This window comes from Microcaecilia unicolor, chromosome 7 (assembly GCF_901765095.1).
Source record: "Microcaecilia unicolor chromosome 7, aMicUni1.1, whole genome shotgun sequence".
NCBI lineage: Eukaryota > Metazoa > Chordata > Amphibia > Gymnophiona > Siphonopidae > Microcaecilia > Microcaecilia unicolor.
In genome coordinates, this window is record NC_044037.1 from 115,327,899 (window position 1) to 115,354,755 (window position 26,857).

General features: G+C 45.2%; 1 protein-coding gene across 1 annotated transcript in view; it reads left to right on the top strand.

Annotated features, from left to right (window-relative positions):
• The window catches only part of STK36 (serine/threonine kinase 36), a 385,051-nt gene that overhangs the window by 197,667 nt on the left and 160,527 nt on the right, over positions 1-26,857 (top strand). The gene's annotated exons all lie outside the window — the stretch shown is intronic.

Sequence of the window (26,857 nt, forward strand, 5' to 3'; positions counted from 1 at the left end):
ACATTGAGCCATGACATGACCCTCTAGAGTCAGCCCAGCCTGGGCATAAGTGAACGAGATCCAATCTTCTGGCTAATTTTAAAAGAGTGTATTTGCCGATGGCCACACCCATCCTGTTTGGGTCAAAAGAAACAAATAGCTGGGTGGACTGTCTGTGGGCTTTATTCCACTCCAGATAGAAGGCTAAGGCTTGCGTGCAGTCTAAGATATGCAGCACACTTTCACCAGAATGGGCATATGGTTTTGCTAAAAATGTTGGCAGAGTGATTTACTAGCTAAGCTTGGACACTATTTTAGGAAGGAACTTAGGGTGTGTGCAAAGAACTATTCTATTGTGATGAAATTTCATATAAGGTGGATCAGCTACTGGGGCTTGAAGCTCACTGACCCTGCAAGCTGAAGCAACTGCCACTAAAAATACAACTTCCAGGTCAGATACTTCAGATGCTAGGAATCAAGTGACTTGAAAAGAGCTTTCATCAGCTGGGAGAGGGCAACGACGAAGATCCCATGACACAATGGGAGGTTTGACAGGATGCTTTGTCAACATCAAACCTCTCATGAATCGAACAACTAGAGACTGTACAGAGATGGGCTTACCTCCCACATGGAGGTGATAAGCACTGATTGCACTGAGATGTACCCTTACAGAGTTGGTTTTCAAACCAGACTCAGAGAGTTGCAGGAGGTATTCAAGTAGTTTTTGTGTAGGGCAAGAAAGAGGATCTAGGGCCTTGCCCTCACACCGGATAGCAAACCTTCTCCATTTAAAAGAATAAAACCTCGGTCTGTGCAGATCAATAAGAATCTGATTGTGGGGGCGGAGCAAGATGGCGGCAGTTACATCTCTACGCGAGTAACATCGAGGTGTTTGCAGGAGTTCAAACGCTTCCTCTATTTCCTAAAATAATCTGTTTGCCTATTTCAAAATATGCCGCATACAAAGAGGAAAGCGTTTGTTAGAGCCGGAGCTCAGACGGCTCTTACCTCTACACCGACCCAGCAGACGCTCGATAGTTTTCTCGCGGGAATCGCGAAGACGGCGTCTGGAGGTCCCGCTGAGCTACTAGCAACAGGAGAGGCTGAGCTTTTGGGACAGGATATTTCGTTGTCCCCTCCAACGCGTTCTCAACCGCCGCAACCGACTGGAATCGTCTATGGAGGGGATCCGCAAAACCGCGAAGACGATGTAACGGTGAGCCAGCTGGGCTCCATAGCGATATCCCCAGTCGGAGCCTTTTTGCCATCCAAGGCCCAGAAAGCGCCGGTAACACTTGAGACTATATGGGAGACACTTCAGACAGTCTTAGCATCGACTAGCAAGATCGACTCTCTTGTGAGTAATGTTCAGACTTTATCTAAAGACCTTACAGTAATGAAAAATGAAGTCTCAGAAAAAATACACCATTTAACTGATGAAAATGCAAAAATGGAAGAAATTTCTGCAAAACTTATACAAGATAATATATTGATTCACAATAGATTGGAGTATTTTGAAAATTATAATAGAAGACTTAATTTGCGCTTATTGAATTTTCCAAGAACTCCAGTTTATTCTCCTTTACAAATTTTCAAACGGTATTTGGTGGAAAATTTGAAATTTACAGAGGACAATATACCTCCGTTGAACAAAGTATATTACGTACCATCCAGAGGTTTGAAGGATAACACTCAAGCTTTACCACAAGAACAGCCCAATTTAAATGTTTCTGAGTTACTAGATTCTTCTTTAACAGAAATAACTGAAAGACAAACTCTTTTGGTATCCTTTATTTTCCAACAAGACCTGGACTCAGTTAGAAAAATGGCATTAAAGAATTTACAAGTTCCTTTTTATGGAAAAAAAAGTGTTTGTTTTTCCAGACGTTACAAAACAGACTCAGGCTAGAAGGAAGGAGTTTCTGGCATTGAGATCTGATACATTGGCTTTGGGTGCCTCCTTCAACCTAAACTATCCATGCAAATGCAATGTAAAATATCTAGGAGTTAAGTATGTATTTTTTGTTTCTGAGCATTTGAAGCAATTTATTAGTCAGAAAAAGGTCTTATGATTTGTGTTGGAGCTAAGTAGATCTGATTAGTCTTAAAATGAGATAATTAGGAAAATAGCGATTTATATTGTTAAGCCTTTCTTTAATTTTACTTTATTTTTGAATGATATGTGAAACTTGACTCCTGAGTACTGAAGCTCTAGCCCCCACATATTGGGGTCTAATACAAGTTGATTAAGATTGTTTTCTTGTTTAATATTCCATTTTGGAAAATTTCCTGTAATATGTTTAAACTGTTTTGCTTTTTCAAGAATGTATTCTTGTAAATATATGAAACTAATAAAGAAATTAATAAAAAAAAAAAAGAATAAAACCTCTTAGTAGAATCTTTCCTGGAAGCAAGCAAGACTTTGGAAACACCCTCAGGCAGATTCAAGGATTGAAATTCTAAGCTCTCAACATCCAGGCTGTGAGGGTCAGGGACTGGAGGTTGGTATGCAGAAAGGACCTCTTGTTCTGTGTTATGAATGTCCAAAAACAGTCCAATCACCATGGTTCGTCGGAGGAAGACACCAGAAGAATTGGGTACCAGATCTGTCTTGGCTAGTAAGGAGTGATTAGGATCATAGTTCCCTGATCTTGCTTGAGTTTCAGCAGAGTCTTCTCTGTGAGAGGTATTGGAGGATACGCATACAGAAGATCTTCCCCCCAATGAGAGAGAAAGGCATCTGATGCTAGTCTTCCATTTGATCTGAGCCTGGAGCAGAACTGAGGGACTTTGTTCTTGAGATGAGCAGTGAAAAGGTCAACCTAGGGAGTGTCCCACTCTCAGAAGATCTTGTGGACTACATCCATATTGAGACACTACTCATAAGGTTGTACTACTGCTCAATCTGTCTGCCAGGCTGTTCTTGTCAGCCAGGTACATGGCTTATAGAGCCATCCCATGAAGAAGGGCCCACTGCCACATCCTTACCGCTTACAGACACAAAGGGTAGGATTCCATACCTCCCTATTTGTTCACATAGTACACTGCAACATGATTGTCTTATTGAATGAGAACAATTTGAATCTGTAGCTGATCGCTGAATGCCTTTAGAATATTACAAATAGCCCTTAGCTCCAGGAGATTGCTGCTTCAGACGTGAGGCAACCGTTATCAAAGCATCTGCTCTCGCTAGGGGCAGAAAAACTGAGCTTGCACTGTATCGAGCAAGACTGCTATGTATTCCAGTCGTTGAGTTGGGAGAAGGTGGGACTTGGGGTAATTGATGACGAACTGTAGGAGCTCCCACACCCAAATAGTTCTCTGCATTGACGCTTGTGCTCTCTCGTACAATGTTCTCTTGTTCAGGTAGGGAAACACATAAACTCCCAGTCTGCGTAGCGATGCTGCAACTACTGCAAGACACTTGATGAAGACCCTTGGAGCTGACTCAAGGCTGAAAGGCAGAACACAATACTACTACTACTACTACTACTACTTAACATTTCTAGAGCGCTACTAGGGTTACGCAGCGCTGTACAATTTAACAAAGAGAGACAGTCCCTGCTCAAAGAGCTTACAATCTAATAGACAAGTGAACGGTCGGTCCGATAGGGGATACTGGTAGTGGTGTTTCCCTGCTCAGAATCTGAGGTACCTCCTGTGGCTGAGAAGTATCGAAATGTGGGTATAGACATCCTTCAAGTCAAGAGAACATAGCCAATCTTTCTCCTGAATCATAAGAAGGAGGGTGCCTAGGGAAATCATCCTGAACTTTTCTTTGACCAGGAATTTATTCAGGGTCCTTACATATTGGATGGGGTGATATCCCCCCCTTTTTTTGGGGGGGGGGGCAAAAGGAAGTACCTAGAATAGAATCCCTTCCCTTCATGCTCAGTGTCATGGATTCGACCGCACTTGCCTGTAGAAGGGTGAAGATTTCCTCTACAAGTACCTGCTTGTTGTGAGAGCTGATATAAGATGCTCTCAATGGGCAATTTGGTGGTTTCTGACGCCAATGAAGTGCTTAACTGAGATGGACTATTTGAAGATTCCACTGGTTATAAGAGGCCAACTTTGCTAGAAAAAGTTCAGAGTCCCTCCCACCAGAAGGCCATCTGGGATGGTTACTGGAATTATGGGTATGCCAGTCAAAAGCTTGTCCCTTTCTTTGATGGGGGTGCTGGCTGGGTCTTCTGTGGATGCAACTGACATGGCTGGGAATGTTGGGGCTGGGGCTGCTGAGTAGAGCAGGAAGGCGATGGAAATCTCTGCCTTTGAGAGTAATAGGTTCACCACCTAGACCAACTTGAGAACCTCCTAGTGAAGGAGGACATAGCTGGAGGTTGCCAAGAGAGGGATTGAATGGTGTCAGTATGTTTCTTGATGAACTCAGTGACCTCCTCCACCTTGTCTCCAAAAAGATTATCTCTTCAGCAAGGTATGTCCACTAACCTCTTGAACTGGTGTTCCATGTCTGAGACGCACAGCCATGAGAGTCTTCGCATCCCCACATACATAGCAGAGATCCTGGATGCAATATCAAAAGTGTAGTAAGTGCCCCTGGCCAGATATGTCCTACACTCCAACTGCTTTTTGGCCAACTAGCGAAGCTTGATGGCCTACTCAGGGAGAGAGTCCATGAGATTAACTGTACTTCCTAGCAAAGATTTCAAGTATATGCTCGTATAGAGCTAGTAGGTCTGGATACAGTTAATGAGCATCAAGGCCTGATAAAGTTTCTTCCCAAATTAGTTCAGGGTCTGAGCCTCTCTACCTGGGAGAGTGAGGTATGAGTCCTGGAACTTCTAGCTTGATTGAAGGTGGAATCTATAGTGATAAATTGCTTAGCAGCTAATCATCGTACTTAGTAAACCTCTGCCAAGAGACAATGTTCCCCTAATATAATAGTTATCTGGACTTGTTAGTGTCTAGGGGGTCACTACAGAACAAGAAAACAGCAAATAACCCAAGATTTGTTGTCTAACTGGTAATTTCCAAAGAAGCACTATGCCAATATGTGAAATATATTATTTATTATATAGATGATAATAGCAATAATACTTAGTGAAATAGCAAACAAACTCACACAATAAATGCTAGAATTATACAAAAGATATTCCTATCACTGAGAATTACACAAATAGAAATCTGTATGGGGCGTAGCCACGGGTGGGCCTGGGTGGGCCCAGGCCCACCCACTTAACCCCAAGGCCTACCCAGGAATGGTGCACCCTGAGTCGAGCCGGTCTTAGGGCGGTGCGGGTGACAGGGCCTCGCGCTCTTAAGAGGCCCCGCGTGGCGGGCCTCCTTCCCTCCCTCGGCCCGACTGGCAGCCCTCCTCCGCTCCTCTTCCATTCCATTCCCCCCCTCCACGCAAGAGCGTTGAACCTGTCCTTTTTCTTTTCAGTAGCAGCGAGCGACGTGAAGACACTGCTTCAAGTTCTCGGCGGCCTTTCCTCTTCACACAGTGTCCGTCCCGCCTTTACGATGACGTATTTCCTGTTTCCGCGAAGGCGGGTCGGACGCTGTGTGAAGACAGGGAAGGGAGACCTTGAAGCTGGCGAACTTGCAGTGCCTTCACGTCGCTCGCTGCTACTGAAAGAAAAAGGACAGGTTCAACACACTCGTGTACACGCGGGGGGGGGGGGGGTGGATGGAGAGGACTCGGGCTGTTGGGGAGGTGAGGGAGGGCAGGGAGAATCGTTGACCATGGATGGGAGGGGAGGGGGGAACGGAGAGGACTCGGAGGGCTGTTGGGGAGCTGAAGAAGGGCAGGGAAAATCACTGGCCATGGATGGGAGGGGAGGGGGAACGGAGAGGACTCGGAGGGCTGTTGGGGAGCTGAGGGAGGGCAGGGAGAATCGCTGGCCATCACGGCATGGGGAGGGAGAGAACAGATCGCTGGACATGAAGAGGAGGGCAGGGGTGGGGAGGGGAGACAGGAAATTGCTGGACATCAGGACATGGATGGATGGATGGAGGGGAGAGAGGAAATTGCTGGACATGGATGAGGAGAGGGGAGGGCAGGGGGAGAGAACATAAGGACACAGGAGGATGGTGGACATGGTGAGTGAAAAAATATCAAATAGAAAGAAGACACTGCATAAAACAGAAGACACTGGGACCAAAGCGAATAGAAAAACTAAATGATCAGACAAAGGTAGAAAACATTTTTTAATTCAGAATTTATTACTTGGAATATGTCAGCTTTTGGAAATGTGCATCTGTGATATTTTGCATGTAAGTTTCAATTTTTCTAGTATTGCTGCATGCTGAGTCTGACTTCTTGAGGTAACTTTCCAGTTCAGAAATTTGCCTTCATATTACTACTACTACTACTATTTAATATTTCTAGAGCGCTACACTGTTGTGTCATGTGTTTTTCATGTGTGATCAAGGTGCAGTATTCTGCTAGCGTGTAGTATTTGCAGCCTTTTTTGTTTTGTTTTTTGTTTCACTAGGTTGCGTACTGGTGTTTTAGAGCCCGGTGTAATTGTAGTGCTGCCTTTCCACGCATAAGGTTGTAGCTCATCCTGTCCTTGGAATTAGTGCTGTTATGGTTTGGTAAGGTTATGAGTGTGTTTTTGCACAAGTTTGTGTATAGTGTTTTGCAGTGGAGAGATTGTGTGTTGACCTTACTGAGGTGGCACCAAAACATCAGAAATGGTGTAGAGCCTAAATCATGACACACTACCTCTTGAAGGATCTATATATGGTCTTTAATAAAAGGAGCTCATTGTGAACACTATCCACCCTAAAAAGGTGTTTAGTGGCTCTACATGAGAATTGTGATATGATCCCTTGTTTCATATTGTTGACGGTCTGCATTTTACATATCGGTATATTGGTGTATTAGGGTCTGCCCAGTGTAATATTTATGACACAGTAAGATTCTGAGTGTGTTTTTGCACAAATTTGTGCATAGTGTTTTGCAGTTGAGCGATTGTGGTTAGTATATGCTTTGAGCAACCACTTTATTCTTTGACATATGACACATATCTAATATCTAAAATTCTTTGACATTTGATACATATCTAATATCTAAATTTAATTAAAGGTATTAATTGTCAATGGGGTGGAGCTAGGGAGAGGTGCCAAACCGGGGACTGGAGGCGGGGAAGAGAGAAAAGTGGTGGACCGATTGGTATTAATTGCCTTCGGTGAAAGTCTTCAGCTAACAGAGCTTGAGGATCCTCATTAGCTAAAGTATTTATATTTTGAGGTGGAGGTATAGCGGGGCAGAGATAATTTTGTGCCCACCCGCTTTAGGCTCAGGCCCACCCAAAATTGGCTGTCTGACTACGCCACTGGTATATGTATCTATCTATCTATGTTTATTTATTTATTTGTTGCATTTGTATCCCACATTTTCCAACCTATTTGCAGGCTCAATGTGGCTTACATTGTTCCGTCATGGCAATTGCCATTCCAGAGTGAGAGATGTAAATGGTATTACATAGAGAACATGAATAACAAAATAAAATTAAGCAAACAAGTATAAAGAGATCATAGTCAGAATAATAGATAAAGTGATAATGCATTAAAGTTCATATGAAGGATCGTTGCGGTATGCCTTGTTGAAGAGGCAGGTTTTCAGTGATTTCCAAAAGTTGGTTAGGTCGCGCTGGTTTCTCACGTCAAGTGCGTGCCTATGTAGGAAAAGCTGGATGCATGTGATAATTTGTATTTTAGTCATTTGCATCTGGGGAAATGCAGATTTAGGAATGTGCGTTCTGATCTTTTAGTATTCCTGGGTGGCAAGTCTGTGAGGTCTGACATGTAAGCCAGGGCATCTCCATAGATGATTTTATGAACCAATGTGCAGACCTTGAATGTAATACATTCTTTGAATAGAAGCCAATGCAGTTTTTCTCTTAGGGGTTTGACACTCTCGTATTTTGTCTTGCCAAATATGAGTCTGGCTGCAGTATTTTGGGCTGTTTGAAGCTTCTTGATGATTTGTTCTTTACAACCAGCATAGAGTGCATTGCAGTAATCTAAGTGACTTAGTACCATTGATTGTACTAAGCTGCGAAATATTTCCATTGGGAAGAAAGGTTTAATTCTTTTGAGTTTCCGCATTGAATGGAACATTTTCTTTTTGTATTCTTCACATGGCTTTCGAGTGTGATGTTTCGGTCAATTGTGACTCCAAGAATTTTCAGGCTTTTCTATAGATAGATAGATACATTTTCAGAATTTTCTATATATAGATAGATATATAGATACATATACAGTATGAAAAATTATACCTGAGAATACCAAAGTCAATAATTATCTGTATCCCCAAACTGCAGAAATGAACTCAGATTCTCACCCTGAGACTTGTTTCCTGGCAGATCTCACGACAGATGCGGGAATTCCATCTTCCAGCTTTAACTGTTTGCACAGTGAGCTGATCAGTATAGAGGTGACAGTTATCTCTTCAACCCAGGCAATTAGTCCTTAGCACAGTGGTAGACAGCTGTGATTCTTAGCTTACTTCCCTGTAACAACTTTGTACAGGAAGGCTCAGTAGTTTGGCATGATTAGAGGTTTTCCCTAAAGAGCTCTCAGAGAAGTGTCCACTCTGGACTAGTGCCAAGCAAAATTCTGAATTCTTTGACTTCCAAAAGTTCTGCGCAGACCTTGTTCTACTATCCTCAGATGACTGTTTTGTCCCAATCAGAATATGCATTCCTGCTGTCCAGTAAATGGAATCCAGGCCTTCTAAGACAAAGAAATCCATTGTTGATCCAGACACTGTCCCTAAGCATGTTGGTACTTCCAAAGGGGCCCACAAATGTTCTCACATACTTGGGGGTTATAAATCTGTCCAGTAACCAGCTTCACCCCCCCCCCCCCCCCCCGAGTGAATTTGGGATGGTAGAGAAACAGGAAATGTCTAAGCAGGCATGATAGTCTTGTTTACACAGATGATTTAGGTCCAGGCCTGTAGTTGGATAAGCCTCAGTTGTACACACGGAGACACACCGGGGACACTCCTACAATTCGACCACCAGAGAGTAGTGAGGCAATTGCACCCTATCAAATCCGGGAGCCTTCTGGATACGATGCTGAGTATCCATCTTCTTTGGTACAACCTCTTAAATGGGATGGCCCAAGCCATATCCTTTACAAAACCTGTGAATGAAAGACTTTCAAGTGGAGATTTATGTTTCTCTTGATGCAGAAAGGAGATAGAAGGACTCCTCTTCCAAGAAGTAATGTGGATCCTCCTCTGACTCCCATGAGTGGTTTCCACACAATACTCCAGATGGATAGAGTGTGCTTACCTCGGCTTAGTGGAACCATATTCACACCCTGGAGGGCACTGAGGTACAGCCCTATTCTCAGACTTGGGGGAAGCTTCCTCCCCTGATGTTGAGAGCGATAACGCATGGTTCGATGTCAACATCGACACTCGTTGAGGCACAGTCATCGAAGACCGCACCACAGGCAGAATAGGGGCCTCAGGAAGATGTTGAGGCTGAGCTGCAGCTGGCACAAGCGCCCTCAATGTCTGAGTGGAAGTCCTCCATCTACAGTCTTGCTAGTGGGGGATAATGTTACACTATCACATTTTCAATATTGAGGACAGACAAATTCTGCAGGAAACCAGGGAACCTGCTTGTCCCTAGAGCAGAGATTTTCAACCCAATCCTCGGTGCATACCCAGCCAGTCGGGGTTTTCATGATATTCCGATGGGGATATCCTGAAAATCCCGACTGCCAAGGTGTGCCCTGAGGACTAGGTTGAAAACTCCTGCACTAGAAATTTGAAAACACAATATTGAAGCACCACCCCATAGTGATAGCAGTGCAGTTGGAGGATACCCGTTCAGCTTTGAGGGATCAGTGCCCTCAATGCCTGAGTGGTGTGCAGCTGAAACATCTGCTCCAGCTCCTCCCTTTGCATGGCCCAGTACAGCTCATCAAGGTCAGGCATCAGCAAAGACTGGGAGCCGGTTCAGAAACAGCTTGAGAAAGAGCCAATGTCAAACTGGAAGAGGGAACCTGGCTGCTCAGAGACTGGCGCACTGGCACCTCTACCAAAGAGGAGGAGCAATCCTCTCGGTGCCGGTGCTCCTCGGGTATCAGCAATGCCGATGCCCTGGTGCTCCCAGCACCATTCTTTGAAGAGGACAGATGCTTATGCTTCTTTGACTTCCCTCAGTGCTCAGCATTTCATTCCTTCAGTGCTGATTAGAAAGACGTCGAACTCGTACTTATCCTCAGTGTCGGGTCCAATTTCTGACCAGTCCCAGGGCCTACTATCAGAGCCCAATGTCAAGGGAGGTGGAGACTTTCTCGATACCAGTGCACTTCCAGCGATAGATGAAGTCTAAGTAGTCATCAAGGTTGATTCTGTGCCAGTGTCGATGGACAGGGCTCCGAGGAGCAAAAACGTTTCTCCTGCTGCACCTGATGCACTCTCTGTGTCCTCAACTGCATTTTTAAACAGAAAGAACAAGAGTTAGGCTGATGGGTATACCATAGGCACCTAATGCACAATTGTACAGGTCCGTTGCAGAAATCACCCAACTGCATTGGGTACACCTTTTGAAGCCATTGGGGTTCATATTAGACATCAAGAAAAGAATTGTGGCTAAATTAAACTGTTCAATCTTGATCGTCAAAAGGGGCAAGGCTCAAATTGAGGGCGGTGCTCAGGCCTAAAAGAGTCCTAAAGAAAATTAAGGGGAAATTATTACAAATAAACTTTTAAAGAAAACGAGGAAGTCCTCGTTAGGAACTGGGCATCCCCTCTCTGTGCTTGTGGTCCCCAAGAAGATTGATACCCAATATCGGATCCACAAGGAACCTGGGTTGGTGAGGTCTGTTACCCCACAACTCCTTGGTGGTGGATGCCGCTCTCAAAGAAGCCAGGAGTACTAGGGACTATGCCTCGGCTCCCCCAGGCACTGAGAAGTTCTGAGAGAAGAGGACATTTCTCTGGTAAGTGAACGCTACTTTGCTTTGTGCATTGGGAACTTAAAGATTGGGGTTTAAAGGAGGAATTGTAGGTTTGTGTTAGGCAAAAATAAAAATATAAAAAGCAAATTTGAACAACTAATCTCCATAGTCTTTTCCACTTACTTTTAAAAGCTTTGTACCACAGCCTTAACAGATAGACTCTAGCAGCCACTGCAGGATCTAATTTAGTATTCCCACCCACCCACCCCTAGGACATAGTCAGTTATTGTAATTAGAGTAACAAGCAAGGAGTGCTCTTACAGAGTTTTAAATACATTTCATTACCATCTAAGAAGGAAACACTAAATAAATCATAATATATACTATATAAACTAAAAGATACTTTTATATTAGGCTAATATCCTTAATACTGTAGCAAGTTTTAAATTATTGAAAAACTCAAAAACACTAAGATGGAGTCAGCAGTCCAGCAGCGAGAGAGGTGCTATCCAGTCTTTTGCATTGAGTGTCACATGTATGGTTATCTCCCAGTTGGTGTGATGTCATATGTGTGTGCCCGATGCAAAGAGCTCCTAGCTCTCAGGGAACGTGTCCATTCTCTTGAGGCTAGAGTAGCAGACTTGGTGGAGCTGAGGGAGACAGAGAGGTACATAGAGGAGACCTACAGGGATGTTGTAGAGAAGTCCCACCTCCAGTCTGGTAGCCCTTGTGCTACCCTGGAGGAGGGAGGTCTCCTAGAAGGAAGTACTCCTGTAGCCAGGACCTGCCCACCAGGGGATGTACTATCCTCTCGCACCGAGGATATGTCTCCAAGTGCTGCCCGGGAGGGAAAGGTTAGGACAGCTGTTGTAGTTGGTGATTCGATCATTAGGCATATAGATGGCTGGGTGGCTGGTGGACGTGAGGATCGCCTGGTGACCTGCCTGCCTGGTGCGAAGGTAGCGGACCTCACGCGTCACCTAGATAGGATTCTAGATAGTGCTGGGGAAGAGTCTGCTATCTTGGTACATGTGGGTACCAATGACATAGGAAAATGTGGGAGAGAGGTTCTGGAAGCCAAATTTAGGCTCTTAGGTAGAAAGCTCAAATCCAGATCCTCTAGGGTAGCATTTTCTGAAATGCTACCTGTTCCACGCGCAGGGCCCAAGAGACAGGCAGAGCTCCGGAGTTTCAATGCGTGGATGAGACAATGGTGCAGGAAGGAGGATTTTAGATTTGTTAGGAACTGGGCAACATTCTGGGGAAGGGGGAGCCTATTCCGAAAGGATGGGCTCCACCTTAACCAGGGTGGGACCAGGCTGCTGGCGTTGGCATTTAAAAAGGAGATAGAGCAGCTTTTAAACTAGAAATGGGGGGAAGGCCGACAGTCGCTCAAAAGCGCATGGTTCAGGATAAGGTATCTTGCAAGGATACCTCACAAACAGGGAAGATAGGGTTTCTGGATAGTGAGGTTGCACAACAGACCGTGGTAGGCCAGGTGCCCTTAAATACAACTAAAGATCAGACAAAAGATGGGAAATCAGTAGTGTCCAGTACTAAGCATCATGCAAATAGGAACAACAAACATACTCTGAAATGTCTATATGTAAATGCTAGGAGTCTAAGAAATAAGATGGGAGAGTTGAAATATATTGCACTAAAGGAAAAATTGGATATAATAGGCATTACTGAGACCTGGTGGAAGGAGGATAACCAGTGGGACACTGTCATACCGGGGTACAAAGTATATCGTAGTGATAGGGTAGACTAGACTGGTGAGGGGTAGCATTGTATATTAACGAGAGCCTTGACTCAGATAGATTACAAATTCAGCAGGACACAAATCACACCTTTGAATCATTGTGGGTTGAAATTCCATGTAGAAAAGGGAAAAGGACGGTGATAGGAGTGTACTACCGTTTCTCCTCGCCAGGATGAGCAGGTAGACGCAGAAATGATAAAAGAAATCAGAGACGCAAACAAAATGGGCAATGTGATAATGTGATAATAATGGGTGACTTCAATTATCCAAATATAGACTGGGTAAATGTAACATCGGGACACACTAGAGAGATACAATTCCTTGATGAAATCAAGGACAGCTTTATGGAGCAGCTGGTGCAGGAGCCGACGAGAGAAGGAAAAATTCTAGACTTGGTCCTTAGTGGAGCGCATGATCTGGTGAGGGACATTATGTTACTGGGGCCGCTTGATAACAGTGATCATAATATGATCAGTTTTAATATGAACCTTGAAGTAACTATACACAGGAAGTCAAATACGTTAGCGTTTAACTTTAAAAAAGGAGACTATGATAAAATGAGAAGAACGGTGGAAAAAAAACTTAGGGGGACAACTGAGAGGGTAAAAACTGTACAACAGGCATGGACGCTGTTCAAAAATACCATCCTGGAGGCCCAGGCCAAACATATTCCACTAATTAGAAAAGAAGGAACTCCAAAAGACAGCCGGCCTGGTTGAAAAGTGAGGTGAAGTAAGCTATTAGGAGTTAAAGAAATGCCTTCAGAAAATGGAAGAAGGAACCGTCTGAAAATAACAAGAAGCAGCATAAGGAGTGTCAAAGCAAATGCAAGGCGCAGATAAAGAAGGCCAAGAGAGATTACAAAAAAAAGATAGCATTAGAGGCAAAAAAACATAGTAAAAAAAAATTTCGGTATATTAAAAGCAGGAAGCTGGCAAAAGAATCGGTTGGGCCGCTGGATGACCGAGGGGTAAAAGGGGCGATCAAGGAAGACAAAGACGTAGCGGAGAGATTGAATTAATTCTATGCTTCGGTCTTCACCGAGGAAGATTTGGGTGGCATACCGGTGTCGGAAACGATAATTCAAGCGGACGAGTCGGAGAAACTTACTGACTTCACGGTAAACCTGGAAGACATAATGGGGCAGTTCGACAAACTGAAGAGTAGCAAATCTCCTGGACCGGATGGTATTCATCCCAGAGTACTGATAGAACTGAAAAATGAGCTTGCGGAGTGTCACGCTTCACACGAAACACTGGATAGTGAGCCCTTGGGCTACTGCCAAGGACGGCAGCGGCAGGAGGAACACCCACCGGAACAGAAGCCACAGCAGAGAACAGGAAGATAGTCCACAAACCCAGCAGAACCGGGGCCAGGTAAATAAAGTCAAGGTCCAGCTCCAGGCACAGGTTCCAATGCAGGCGGCAAGCAAAGTCAAAGTCCAGGTCCAGGCACTAGGTTCAAAGGCAGAAACTGAAAGTGGCAAAAGCACAGCAACAAACAACCACAGAAGACACACCTCTCAGGACCTCTGTTGCAAGGCAAACTAGAAACACTTCCAGGTGGTTAATAAAGGCCAACAGCCAGGGAGTTCACTAGGTACGGAAAGAGCTTAGTTCCAAAAAGGGTCGAGACCAACTGGCAGGCTAGAAAATCCGGACCAGACCTGCATGACTTCTGGAACCGGGAAAACCATCAACAGACAGTCCATTGCGACCACCAGGTCTGACCACCAGGGGGTGAGATGAATGAGAGCATGATACCGGGGCAGAGTCATAACACGGAGCTACTGCTAGTGATATGCAATTTATCCTTAAAATCAAGCGTGGTACCGGAAGATTGGAGGGTGGCCAATGTAACGCCCATTTTTAAAAAGGTTCCAGGGGAGATCCGGGAAATTATAGACCAGTGAGTCTGACATCGGTGCCGGGGAAAATGGTAGAGGCTATTATTAAAAACAAAATTACAGAGCACATCCAAGGACACGGATTACTGAGACCGAGTCAGCACGGCTTTTGTGGGGGGAAATCTTGCCTGACCAATTTACTTCAATTCTTTGAAGGAGTAAACAAACATGTGGACAAAGGGGAGCCAGTTGATATTGTGTATCTGGATTTTCAAAAGGCGTTTGACAGGGTACCTCATGAAAGGCTACAGAGGAAATTGGAGGGTAATGGGATAGGAGGAAAAGTCCTATTGTGGATTAAAAACTGGTTGAAGGATAGGAAACAGAGAGTGGGGTTAAATGGGCAGTATTCACAATGGAGAAGGATAGTTAGTGGGATTCCTCAGGGGTCTGTGCTAGGACCGCTGCTTTTTAATATATTTATAAATGATTTAGAGATGGGAGTAACTAGCAAGGTAATTAAATTTGCTGATGACACAAAGTTATTCAAAGTCGTTAACTCACGACAGGATTGTGAAAAATTACAGAAGGACCTTACGAGACTGGGAGACTGGGCGGATAAATGGCAGATGACGTTTAATGTGAGCAAGTGCAAGGTGATGCATGTGGGAAAAAAGAACCCGAATTATAGCTACGTCATGCAAGGTTCCACGTTAGGAATTACGGACTAAGAAAGGGATCTGGGTGTCGTCATCGATAATACACTGAAACCTTCTGCGCAGTGTGCTGCTGCGGCTCAGAAAGCGAATAGAATGTTGGGTATTATTAGGAAAGGTATGGAAAACAGGTGTGAGGATGTTATAATGCCGTTATATCGCTCCATGGTGCGACCGCACCTTGAGTATTGTGTTCAATTCTGGTCATGCATCTCAAGAAAGATATAGTGGAATTGGAAAAGGTGCAGCGAAGGGCGACTAAAATGATAGCGGGGATGGGACGACTTCCCTATGAAGAAAGACTAAGGAGGCTAGGGCTCTTAAGCTTGGAGAAGAGACGGCTGAGGGGAGACATGATAGAGGTATATAAAATAATGAGTGGAGTAGAACAGGTCTGTTCACGCTTTCCAAAATTACTAGGACTAGGGGGCATGCGATGAAACTACAGTGTAGTAAATTTAAAACAAATCGGAGAAAATATTTCTTCACCCAACACGTAATTAAAGTCTGGAATTCGTTGCCGGAGAATGTGGTGAAGGCGGTTAGCTTGACAGAGTTTAAAAAGGGGTTAGACGGTTTCCTAAAGGACAAGTCCATAAACCACTACTAAATGGACTTGGGAAAAATCCACAATTCCAGGAATAACATGTATAGAATGTTTGTACGTTTGGGAAGCTTGCCAGGTGCCCTTGGCCTGGATTGGCCTTTGTCGTGGACAGGATGCTGAGCTCGATGGATCCTTGGTCTTTTCCAGTGTGGCATTACTTATGTACTTATGTACCAGCTCTTCAAGAGTGTTTACTTGTGAAACTCGGTGAGACAGCTGTCACACTTGGTTGACACGCTCCCTCTGGAGCAGGCCAAGCCCTTTTGCCAGCTGGTCAAGCAGCAGAAGGCGTGTTGCAAGTTCTTGGCCAGGGACACTTGCGACACTTTTGACGTGGCATCCAGAATCTCTGCCCAAGGTATAGCAATCCGCAGACTCTCATGGCTGCGTGTTTCTGACCTGGATTATTTTGGCCAAAAAAGAATGGCAGGTGCCCCTTGCTGGGGGGATAATCTTTTCGGAGAGAAGGTTGAGGAGGTCGTTGACCAAATCAAAAAGCATACAGAGGCTATGTTTTCTCTCTCCCGCTGGACATCTTCTGCAACCACCTCCTCATCCAGGAGGTATTTTGGTGGATCAAAGATGCTTCCTATTCCTACTGCAGGCATCGTAGGCTCCTGCGGCTCGCCAGCCTGTTCAGGCTCAACCCCAGCTCCATAGGCGCCCGGTATAAGAGGCTTGGACAGGCTAAGCCTCCCCTGCTGTGCTCTGAGGGGTTTAAATTGTTGATTTACCTTCATCCTCACAGCAGGAGCTGCAGTGAAAGCCCTCTAGCCTTGTCCAGTTGTAGAAATTGGTTTATGGTTTGTTTACCTTACTGCTGGGAGGGGGGGGGGGGGTTGGCTGGAGGTGTCCTGGGTTGCCAGGGAGATATTTAACGAGGATGACTTCCTGACCTGCACTGAGGACAGATAGCAGCAGAATCATACTGGGCCAGCATGATCAGAAAAAGTCACCAAACAAAGGTAGAAAAGATCATTTTATTTTCATTATAGTGTTTGGAATATGTCCACTTTGAGAATCAGGTGCTCAAAATTAAAAGTTTATATTTATTTATTTATTTATGGCATTTTATCCCACATTAAACATGAATTAGGGTGTTTTGTGGCTCTACATGAGAATTGTGATGATATGATCCCTTGTTTCATATTGTTGACGGTCTGCATTTTCCGTTTGGGTGGTATATTGGTGTATTAGGTTCTGCCCAGTGTAATATTTATGGTACAGTAAGGTTCTGAGTGTGTTCTTGCACAAAGTTGTGCATAGTGTTTTGCAGTTGAGTGATTGTGCTTAGAATATGCTTTGAGCAACCACTTTATTCTTTGACATATGATACATATCTAATATCTAAATTTAATAAAAGGTATTAATTGTGATTATTTTATTTTTATTTATTTATTTTTTTCTGTGTGTTATCAGACAATTATGGATATAAGCTCCGCCCCTGGCTCCACCCCTAACCCCACCCCCTTTAGCCTCCCCAAACAGTTGGGCCACCGACCGCCTATGCCCAGCTCGCTTGTTCTCGTCAGCAGCGTGCACCTAAGGCCCCTGTTGCTCCCCAGCAAAAGCAAGGGACGAGCTTCTGACTGGCTCCAGCAGAGCATAGCCGCAGTCAGTGTCCATGCCAGATGACTTGCCAGTTGGAGGGAGGTTAAAATTTTTTCACGAAAGGTGGCCTCTTATAACCTCCAACCGGTGGGTTCTTCAAATAGTCTGGCTCGAATACGCCCTCAATTTGATTTCCAGACCTCCAAGTTGCCCACCAAGAGCTCATTCTTCAAGCTCTCAGCACAGGCAGGTACTTGCAGAGGCCCACGCGGTCGAACCCGTTCCACGAGGGGAAGAAGGGCTGGGATTCTATTCCAGGTACTTCCTTGTGCAAAAGAAAACAGGGGGGATGCGTCCCATCCTAGACCTAAGGGCCCTGAACAAATTCCTAGTCCGAGAAAAGTTCAGGATTGTTTCCCTGGGCACCCTTCTTCCCATGATTCACGAAAATGATTGGCTATGCTCTCTGGACTTAAATGATGCTTACACACACATCCCGATACTTCTAGCTCACAGGAAGTATCTTCAGTTTTGCCTGGGAACACACCACTTTCAGTACTGTGTACTGCCATTTGGCCTAGCATCAGCTCCCAGTGTATTCACAAAATGTCTAGCAGTAGTTGCAGCGTCGCTTCGCTGACTGGGAGTGCATGTGTTCCCTTATCTCGACGATTGGCTGGTGAAGAGCACCTCTGAGGATGGTGCTCGGGAGTCCATGCGGATGACTATTCAGGTGCCTGAACTATTTGAGTTTGTAATAAATTACATCAAGTCCCATCTCACTCCTGTTAATTGGAGCACTGCTGGACACCAGAACAGCTCGGGCCTATCTCCCCAAGGCACGGGCAGACAACCTTCTGTCCCTGGTGTCCACGGTTCGGGCGACTCAGCAAATCACAGCTCGGCTGATGTTGAGACTCTTGGGGCACATGGCCTCCACAGTTCATGTTACTCCCGTGGCACATCTACATATGAGATCTGCTAAATGGACCCTAGCTTCCCAGTGGTATCAAGCTACGGGAAGTCTAGAGGATGTCATCCAACTGTCCACCAACTTTTGGAATGCTCTTCAGTGGTGGACCATTCTATCCAATTTGACCATGGGATGACCATTCCAATTCCTCAGCCGCAGAAAGTGCTGACAACGGATGCATCCCTCCTAGGGTGGGGAGCTCATGTAGATAGGCTTCACACTCAGGAAGCCCGGTCCCACCAGGAAGCAGGTTTTCAGATCAACCTCCTGGAGTTTCGAGTGATCTGGAATGCTCTAAAGGCATTCAGAGATTGACTGTCCAATCAAATCATCTTAGTTCAAATGGACAATCAGGTTGCGATGTACTACACCAACAAGCAGGGGGACAGCAGATCTCACCCTGTGTCAGGAGACCGTCCAGATGTGGCTTTGGGCACGCCGTCATGGCATGTTTCTCCAAGCCACTTATCTGGCAGGTGTAAACAGTCTGGCCAACAGGCTGAGCAGGGTAATGCAACTTGACGAGTGGTCCCTGAATATGGGCATTGCCCGCAAGATCTTCCAAGTGTGGGGCACCCCCTTGGTGGATCTTTTTGCCACTCAAACCAATCACAAAGTCCCTCAGTTCTGTTCCAGGCTTCAGGCCTTCGACAGACTAGCATCAGATGCTTTTCTCTTACATTGGGGAACAGGCCTTCTGTATGCGTATCCTCCCATATCTGTGATGGGGAAGACTTTGCTGAAACTCAAGCAAGACCGCAGAGCCATGATTCCGATAGCGCCCTACTGGCCATGTCAGATTTCTTTTCCTCTTCTCCGAAGAACCGTGGAGATTGGAGTGTTTTCTGACCCTCATCAGGATCGCTTTTACATCCCAACCTCCAGTCGTTGGCTCTCATGGCTTGGATGTTGAGAGCCTAGAATTCGCTTCCTTGAGTCTTTTGTAGGGTGTCTCCCGAGTCTTGCTGGCTTCCAGGAAAGCACATAAACACCGCCATACTGGGAAAAGTCCAAGGGTCCATCAAGCCCAGCATCCTGTCTCTGACAGTGGCCAATCCAGGCTTCAAGAACCTGGCAACCCCCCCCCCCCCCCCAAAAAAAAAAGATTTTTTAATAATAAAAAATAATAATTTTCCCCCTTTTTTCCCCTTCCCCCCTTTTTTTTTAATAATGTTCAATGGACTTTTCCTTCAGGAATCTGTCCAAACCCCCAAACTCCATAAGGCCAGCTGCTGTCACTACGTTCTCCGGCAACGAGTTCCAGAGTCCAACTACACGCTGAGTAAAGAAAACCTTTCTCCTATTTGTTTTAAATCTATCGTATTCTAGCTTCATCTTGTGTCCCCTGGTTCTATTATTGTTTGAAAGTGTAAACAAACGCTTCATATCTGTCCGCTCTACTCCGCTCATTATCTTGTAGACTTATATCATATCACCCCTCAGCTGCCTTTTCTCCAAGCTGAAGAGCCCTACTCTTCTTAGCCTTTCCTCATAGGGAAGTCATTCCATCCCTTTTATCATTTTCGGCACCCTTCTCTGCACCTTCTCCAATTCTTTTATATCTTTTTTTGAGATGCGGCGACCAGAATTGGACACAATATTCGAGGTGCGGTCGAACCATGGAGCGATACAACTGCATTATAACATCCTCATATTTGTTTTCCATCCCTTTCCTAATAATACTCAACATTCTGTGCACTTTCTTAGCCACCGCAGCACACTGAGCAGAAGTTTTCAACGTTTTCAAAGATTTCTCTAAGAGGTGTTATTCTTTCAAATGGAGGAGGTTTGCCATCTGGTGTGACAGCAAGGCCGTAGACCCTCTCTCTTGTCCTACACAGACCCTGTGTGAGTACCTTCTACACTTGTCAGAGCCTGGTCTCAAGACCAACACTAAGGGTTCACCTTAGTGCTATCAGTGCTTATCATCAGTGTGTAGAGGATAAGCCTATCTCTGACAGCCTTTAGTTGTTTGCTTCATGAGAGGTTTGCTTTTGTCAAAGCCCCCAGTCAGACCTCCGCCAGTGTCATGGGATCTCAACGTCATTCTCACCCAGCTGATGAAAGCTCCTTTTGAGCCATTGAATACCTGCCATCTGATGTACTTCTGCAAGGTCATTTTCTTGGTGGCTGTTACTTCAGCTCATAGGGTCAGTGAGCTTCAGGCCCTAGTAGTGGATGCACCTTATACTAGGTTTCATCACAACAGAGTAGTCCTCCACATGCACCCTAAGTTCCTGCCGAAGGTGGTGTCGGAGTTCCATCTGAACCAGCCGATTATCTTGCCAACATTTTTTCTCCATCCTCATGCCCACCCTGGCGAAAGCATCTTGTGCACCTTGGACTGCAAGAAAGCATTGGCTTTTTACATGGAGCGAACAAAGCCCTTCGGACAGTCCGCCCAGTTGTTTGTTTCTTTTGTTCCGAACAGGAGGGGAGTCACTATCAGAAAATCCACAATCTCCAGTTGGCTAGCAGATTGCATTTCCTTCACTTATGCCCAAGCTGGGCTGACTCTGGAGGGCTATGTCACAGCTCATAATGTCAGAATCATGGCTGCGTCAGTGGCTCACTTAGTCAGCCTCTGTTGAAGAGATTTGCAAAGCTGCAACGTGGTCTTCGGTCCACACATTCACATCACACTACTGCCTTGAACAGGATACCTGACACAACAATCGGTTTGGGCAGTTGATGCTGCAGAATCTTTTGGGGGTTTAGAATCCAACTCCACGCCCCTAGGCCAGTTTTATTCTGATCCAGGCTGCACTTTCAAAAGTTTGTATATAGTTTTAGGTTAATCTATGTTATGAGGCCCAATTGACCAATGTTTATAGTTTTGGGTGAGCCTGGATGCTAGGGATACCCCATCCGTTAGAATAATTCAGCCTGCTTGTCCTCGGAGAAAGCGAAAATACTTACCTGTAGCAGGTATTTTCCGAGGACAGCAGGCTGATTATTCTTACAATTCTGCCCACCTCCCCTTTGAGTTGTTTATTTCTTTATACTTTTGGACTTAACTGAAGAGCGCGGTTGCGCAACGGGCAGGAAGACAGTCCACACATGTACAGTGTGGCACTGCACGTGCGCCAGAATGCTCTAGCAAAACTTTTTTTTTTGCTATACGTTATGCTGGTTCCCGGGCCGACGCAGATCGTCTGCCCATCTGTGAGAATAATCAGCCTGCTGTCCTCGGAGAATACCTGCTACAGGTAAGTATCCTCGCTTTTCATATTATCCCAAGTGTCCAAAAAGCTGTGCTTTAATCTTTTCTTCTAACATTAAATCCCATTGCTAGTATTTTGACATCAAACATGTCTTCTTCCAAGAGAAAACTTCAGATACAACTAGCAACATTCTGTGTAAACCTGTCAAATAGACCAAATTAAAAGTTAATATCCACAAAAATGAACCAAAAACAAAAATTTTTTAATTAAAACATACCACTCAAATTACAACTGACAGCTCAATAAAATGAGCCAGAAGACCAGACAATATAAAAGATAAAACAATCATATTCAAAAACAAAAGTCCAATCAGATGTTCAGAAATCAAAAAGAGACCAACCATTGTCTTTGTTCAAACTGCCTATATTATGTTGGGAAAATAAGTTGCACTCTGAAGACACGCATGATCAAGCACAGAAGGTATTTGGAAATATTTGGAATCACCTTTAATGGCATGTTGCCATCAGTTTAAGCATATTTTTGAAGATTTATGATTTACAGCTTGTAGAACAAACTTTGTAGTCTCCCAGAAGTACAGTAGCAACTTTAATTTGATGTTATTAAGAATTGAACAATGTTAGATCTACCGTCGCAACACTGTGGCACCAAGGAGGTTGAATAATGGCATTTATTGATCTGTGTTTTTTATTTCTAAGCATTTGATTGAGCTTGTGACCTAGATTGGCCACTGTTGGAAGCAGAATACTGGGCTAGATAGACCATTGGTCTGACCCAGTATGGCTATTCTTTTGTTCTTAATTTGATTGGTGTTTTCTTTATCTTCCGGCGCAAGCTCATTTCATTAGTTGTTGGTTGCAATGTGAGTAGTATGTTTCAATCTTGATATTTTGTTTTTGGTGCATTTTTGTGAATATTTACTAATTTTTGATTTGGTTTGTTTGCTAAGTTTGCAAGGGATGTGTTTTAAGCCTGTTGTAACTTTGGTTTGCTGAAACAATAGCATTGGGATTTCATGTCTGAAGACGAGATTAACACAAGGCTTTGTGGACACTTGTGATTTTATAACAAGACTAGTAAAAGAGGCCCTTTTCTGAAAGAAATGAAACGGGCGCTAGCAAGGTTCCATGCCTCCCTCCCTACCTCCCTCCCTCCCTCTCTCTCCTCTGGGTTCCAGCCCCCCTCCCCTCTGAGTTCCATGCCCCCCTACGTCCCTCCCTCCCTGTCTGAGTTCCAGGATCCCCCTCCCCTTCGAGTTCCAGGACCCCTTCGAGTTCCAGAACCCCCTCCCTCCCCTTCGAGTTCCAAGACCCCCCTCCCTCCCCTTCAAGTTCCAGGACCCCCTCCTCTCCCCTTCGAGTTCCAGGACGCCCCACACAGTCGTAGTATCGCTTTAAGAAATGCAAAGTGAGCGAGCCCCCTCTTTTACGCACGCCTGGTATGCAAACATACATTTAAAGCAACAACGTGTCTCGGGTGCCGGATCGGGCAATTAATGCGGATGGCTGACAGCTTTCTAGCTCTCTCGGCACTGCCTGGGTCACGCACGGGCCGGAGCAGAAGGGGAAGAGGACACAGCCCCCGCAAACCTGACGTTAAAATCTGCAGAAGTTCAAGAACAGTTCGCTAATAGATCATCACCCTCTGGGGAGTTTCCTGCGGTTTGGGGACAGGGGGGATTCCCTGCTGCATATGACATGGACACTGATCAGGTGAGGGGAAGCATGGTAGTACTGCCGAAGCGGAGGATGGTCTCCTCCCTTTTTGGACTCACCTTGGCGCTCATCTTCTGCTCGCTGGACCAGGTACTGTAAAACTATGATCTTCCTGACTTTTCCTCTGTACGCTGCATGCTTAAGTTTAGCTACGTGTTTATTTGCAGATTGTCTGTGGAGAGTGTGGAGGATGGGCTAAACTGACTTGCTGCCGGGTGCAATATGGACGGGGGGGCTGCTATTGCATGTGTTTGTCCATTACCTTCATGCAACTGCCGCGGATCGTGCCTCAGTTCAGATCTGTCACTGCAACACGGTTTCCCAGGCAACATGGTGACATCACCGGAAGGCTTCAGACATTACGAACCGGGCTTCAGCTTCCTGGCAGTCAGCTTCAGAACATTGGAGATGCAAATTATTATAGTAGATAAGTAGATTGACTTGTTTCAGTCTGTATGTGAGAAATGATATCGCGGCGACTGAAATGACAGGGACGTGGGGAAAGGAAGAAGCGATATGGATCACCTTAAAAAGAGAGGATAGAACCTCTGTCCACGTGTGTGTTGTCTACAGACCCCCGACACAAATGGAGGAACTAGATAAAGATCTGATCGTAGACATTCAAAAGTTGGGAAAGAAGAGAGAGGCTCTGATGATGGGAGATTTCAATCTGCCGGATGAAGATTGGAAGGTTTCGTCTGCAGAATCGGAAAGAAGTAGAGACATAGTGGATGCTTTTCAAAGTGCTCTGCTCAGACAAATGGTGACGGAATCCACGAGGGAGGGAGCGACGCTGGATCTGGTGCTCACAAATGGGGATAGTGTGTCAAATGTCAGAGTGGGTGCCCACCTGGGCAACAGTTACCATCAATCGGTTTGGTTTGGTTTGATATGACGGCTGAAGTGGAGGGCGGCCACTCAAAACTCAAAGTCCTGGATTTCAAGCATGCTGACTTTAGTAAAATGGGGGAATACCTGAGGAAGGAACTGATGGGCAGGGAAGACGAACAAGAAGTGAAAGGACAGTGGTCCAAGCTGAAAGAAGCTATAAATAGGGCCACAAATCTTTTTGTAAGAAGAGTAAATAAAAGCAAGAGAAAAAGGAAACCGTTATGGTTCTGCATGCAAGTGGCCGAGAAAATAAAGGCCAAAGAGTTGGTGTTCCTGAAATACAGAAAAACTCAAGAAGAGGAACACGGAGAGGAATACCGGATGAAACTGAAAGAAGCCAAGAGAGAGGTACGTCTGGCGAAAGCGCGAGCGGAAGAAAAAATGGCTAGAAATGTAAGGAGGGATGACAAAAATTTCTTCAGGTTTATTAGTGAAAAGAGGAAGACTAAAAAAGGAATTGTGAGACTGAAAGATGCTGCGAACCGCTATGTAGATAATGATGAAGAAAAAGCAAATTTGCTAAATAGATACTTCTGTTCAGTTTTCACAGAAGAAAATCCTGGAGAAGGACCGCAATTGACTGGCAAAAGTACAAATGAGAATGGAGTGGATACAACACCATTCACGAAAGAGAGTGTGTATGAACCACTTGAAAAGCTAAAGGTGGAGAAAGCTGTGGAACCGGACGGGATCCACCCCAGGATATTGAAGGAGCTCAGAGAGGTTCTGGCAGGTCCTCTTAAAGATTTGTTTAATAAATCCTTGGAGACGGGAGAGGTTCCGTGGGATTGGAGAACGACGGAGGTGGTCCCTCTTCACAAAAGTGGTGATAGGGAAGAAGCTGGAAACTACAGGCCGGTAAGCCTCACTTCAGTTATTGGAAAAGTAATGGAAGCAATGCTGAAGGAAAGGATAGTGATTTTCCTGGAAGCCAATAAGTTGCAGGATCCGAGACAACACGGTTTTACCAAAGGTAAATCGTGCCAAACGAATCTCATTAAATTCTTTGACTGGGTGACGGGAGAATTGAATCAGGGACGTGCTATAGACGTAATCTACTTGGATTTCAGCAAAGCTTTTGACACGGTTTCCCACAGGAGGCTCTTGAATAAACTTGACAGGCTGAAGATAGGACCCGACGTGGTGAACTGGATTAGGAACTGGTTGACGGACAGACGCCAGAGGATGGTGGTTAATGGAATTTGCTCGGATGAGGGAAAGGTGAGTAGTGGAGTGCCTCAGGGATCGGTGTTGGGCCGATTCTGTTCAATATATTTGTGAGTGACATTGCCGAAGGGTTAGAAGGTGAAGTTTGCTGTTTTGTGGATGATACTAAGATTTGTACCAGAGTGGACACCCGGGAGGGAGTGGAAAACATGAAAAAGGATCTGCAGAAGCTAGAAGAATGATCTAAGGTTTGGCAATTAAAATTCAGTGCGAAGAAATGCAAAGTGATGCACTTAGGGAGTAGAAATCCACGGGAGACATATGTGTTAGGTGGTGAGAGTCTGATATGTACGGACGGGGAGAGGGATCTTGGGGTGATAGTATCTGAGGATCTGAAGGAGACGAAACAGTGTGACAAGGCGGTGGCCGTAGCTAGAAGGTTGCTAGGCTGTATAGAGAGAGGTGTGACCAGCAGAAGAAAAGAGGTTTTAATGCCCCTGTATAAGTCGTTGGTGAGGCCCCACCTGGAGTATTGTGTTCAGTTTTGGAGACCGTATCTTGCTAAGGATGTAAAAATAATTGAAGCGGTGCAAAGAAAAGCTACGAGAATGGTATGGGATTTGCATTGCAAGAAGTATGAAGAGAGACTTGCTGAAACAGGGGTGCTATGATACAGACGTTCAAATATTTGAAAGGTATTAATCCACAAACGAATCTTTTCCGGAGATGGGAAGGCGGTAAAACTAGAGGACTTGAAATGAGATTGAAGGGGGTCAGACTCAAGAAAAATGTCAGGAAGTATTTTTTCACGGAGAGAGTGGTGGATGCTTGGAATGCCCTCGCGCGGGAGGTGGTGGAGATGAAAACGGTAACAGAATTCAAACATGCGTGGGATAAACATAAAGGAATCCTGTTCAGAACATAGTAACATAGTAGATGACGGCAGAAAAAGACCTGCACAGTCCATCCAGTCTGCCCAACAAGATAACTCATATGTGCTACTTTTTGTGTATACTCTACTTTGATTTGTACCTGTCCTTTTCAGGGCACAGACCGTATAAGTCTGCCCAGCACTATCCCCGCCTCCCAACCACCAGCCCCGCCTCCCACCACCGGCTCTGGCACAGACCGTATAAGTCTGCCCAGCACTATCCCTGCCTCCCACCACCGGCTCTGCAACCCGATCTCGACTAAGCTCCTGAAAATGGCAGATACAAATCAAGGTAAGGTATTCACAAAAAGTAGCACATATGAGTTTATCTTGTTGGGCAGACTGGATGGATCGTGCAGGTCTTTTTCTGCCATCATCTACTATGTTACTATCCTAATTATTTTCGAAGGAGATGGCCAGCCATCTTCCGACACAAATCGGGAGATGGCCGGCCTTCTCCTAAACCCAGCCAAATCGGTATAATCGAAAGCCAATTTTGGCCGGCTCCAACTGCTTTCCGTCGCAGAGCCAGCCAAAGTTAAAGGGGGCGTGTTGGCAGAGTATGGAAGGCAGGACGGGGGCGTGGTTACGAGATGGCCAGCTTTGGCCAATAATGGAAAAAAGAAGTCCGGCTCTGACGA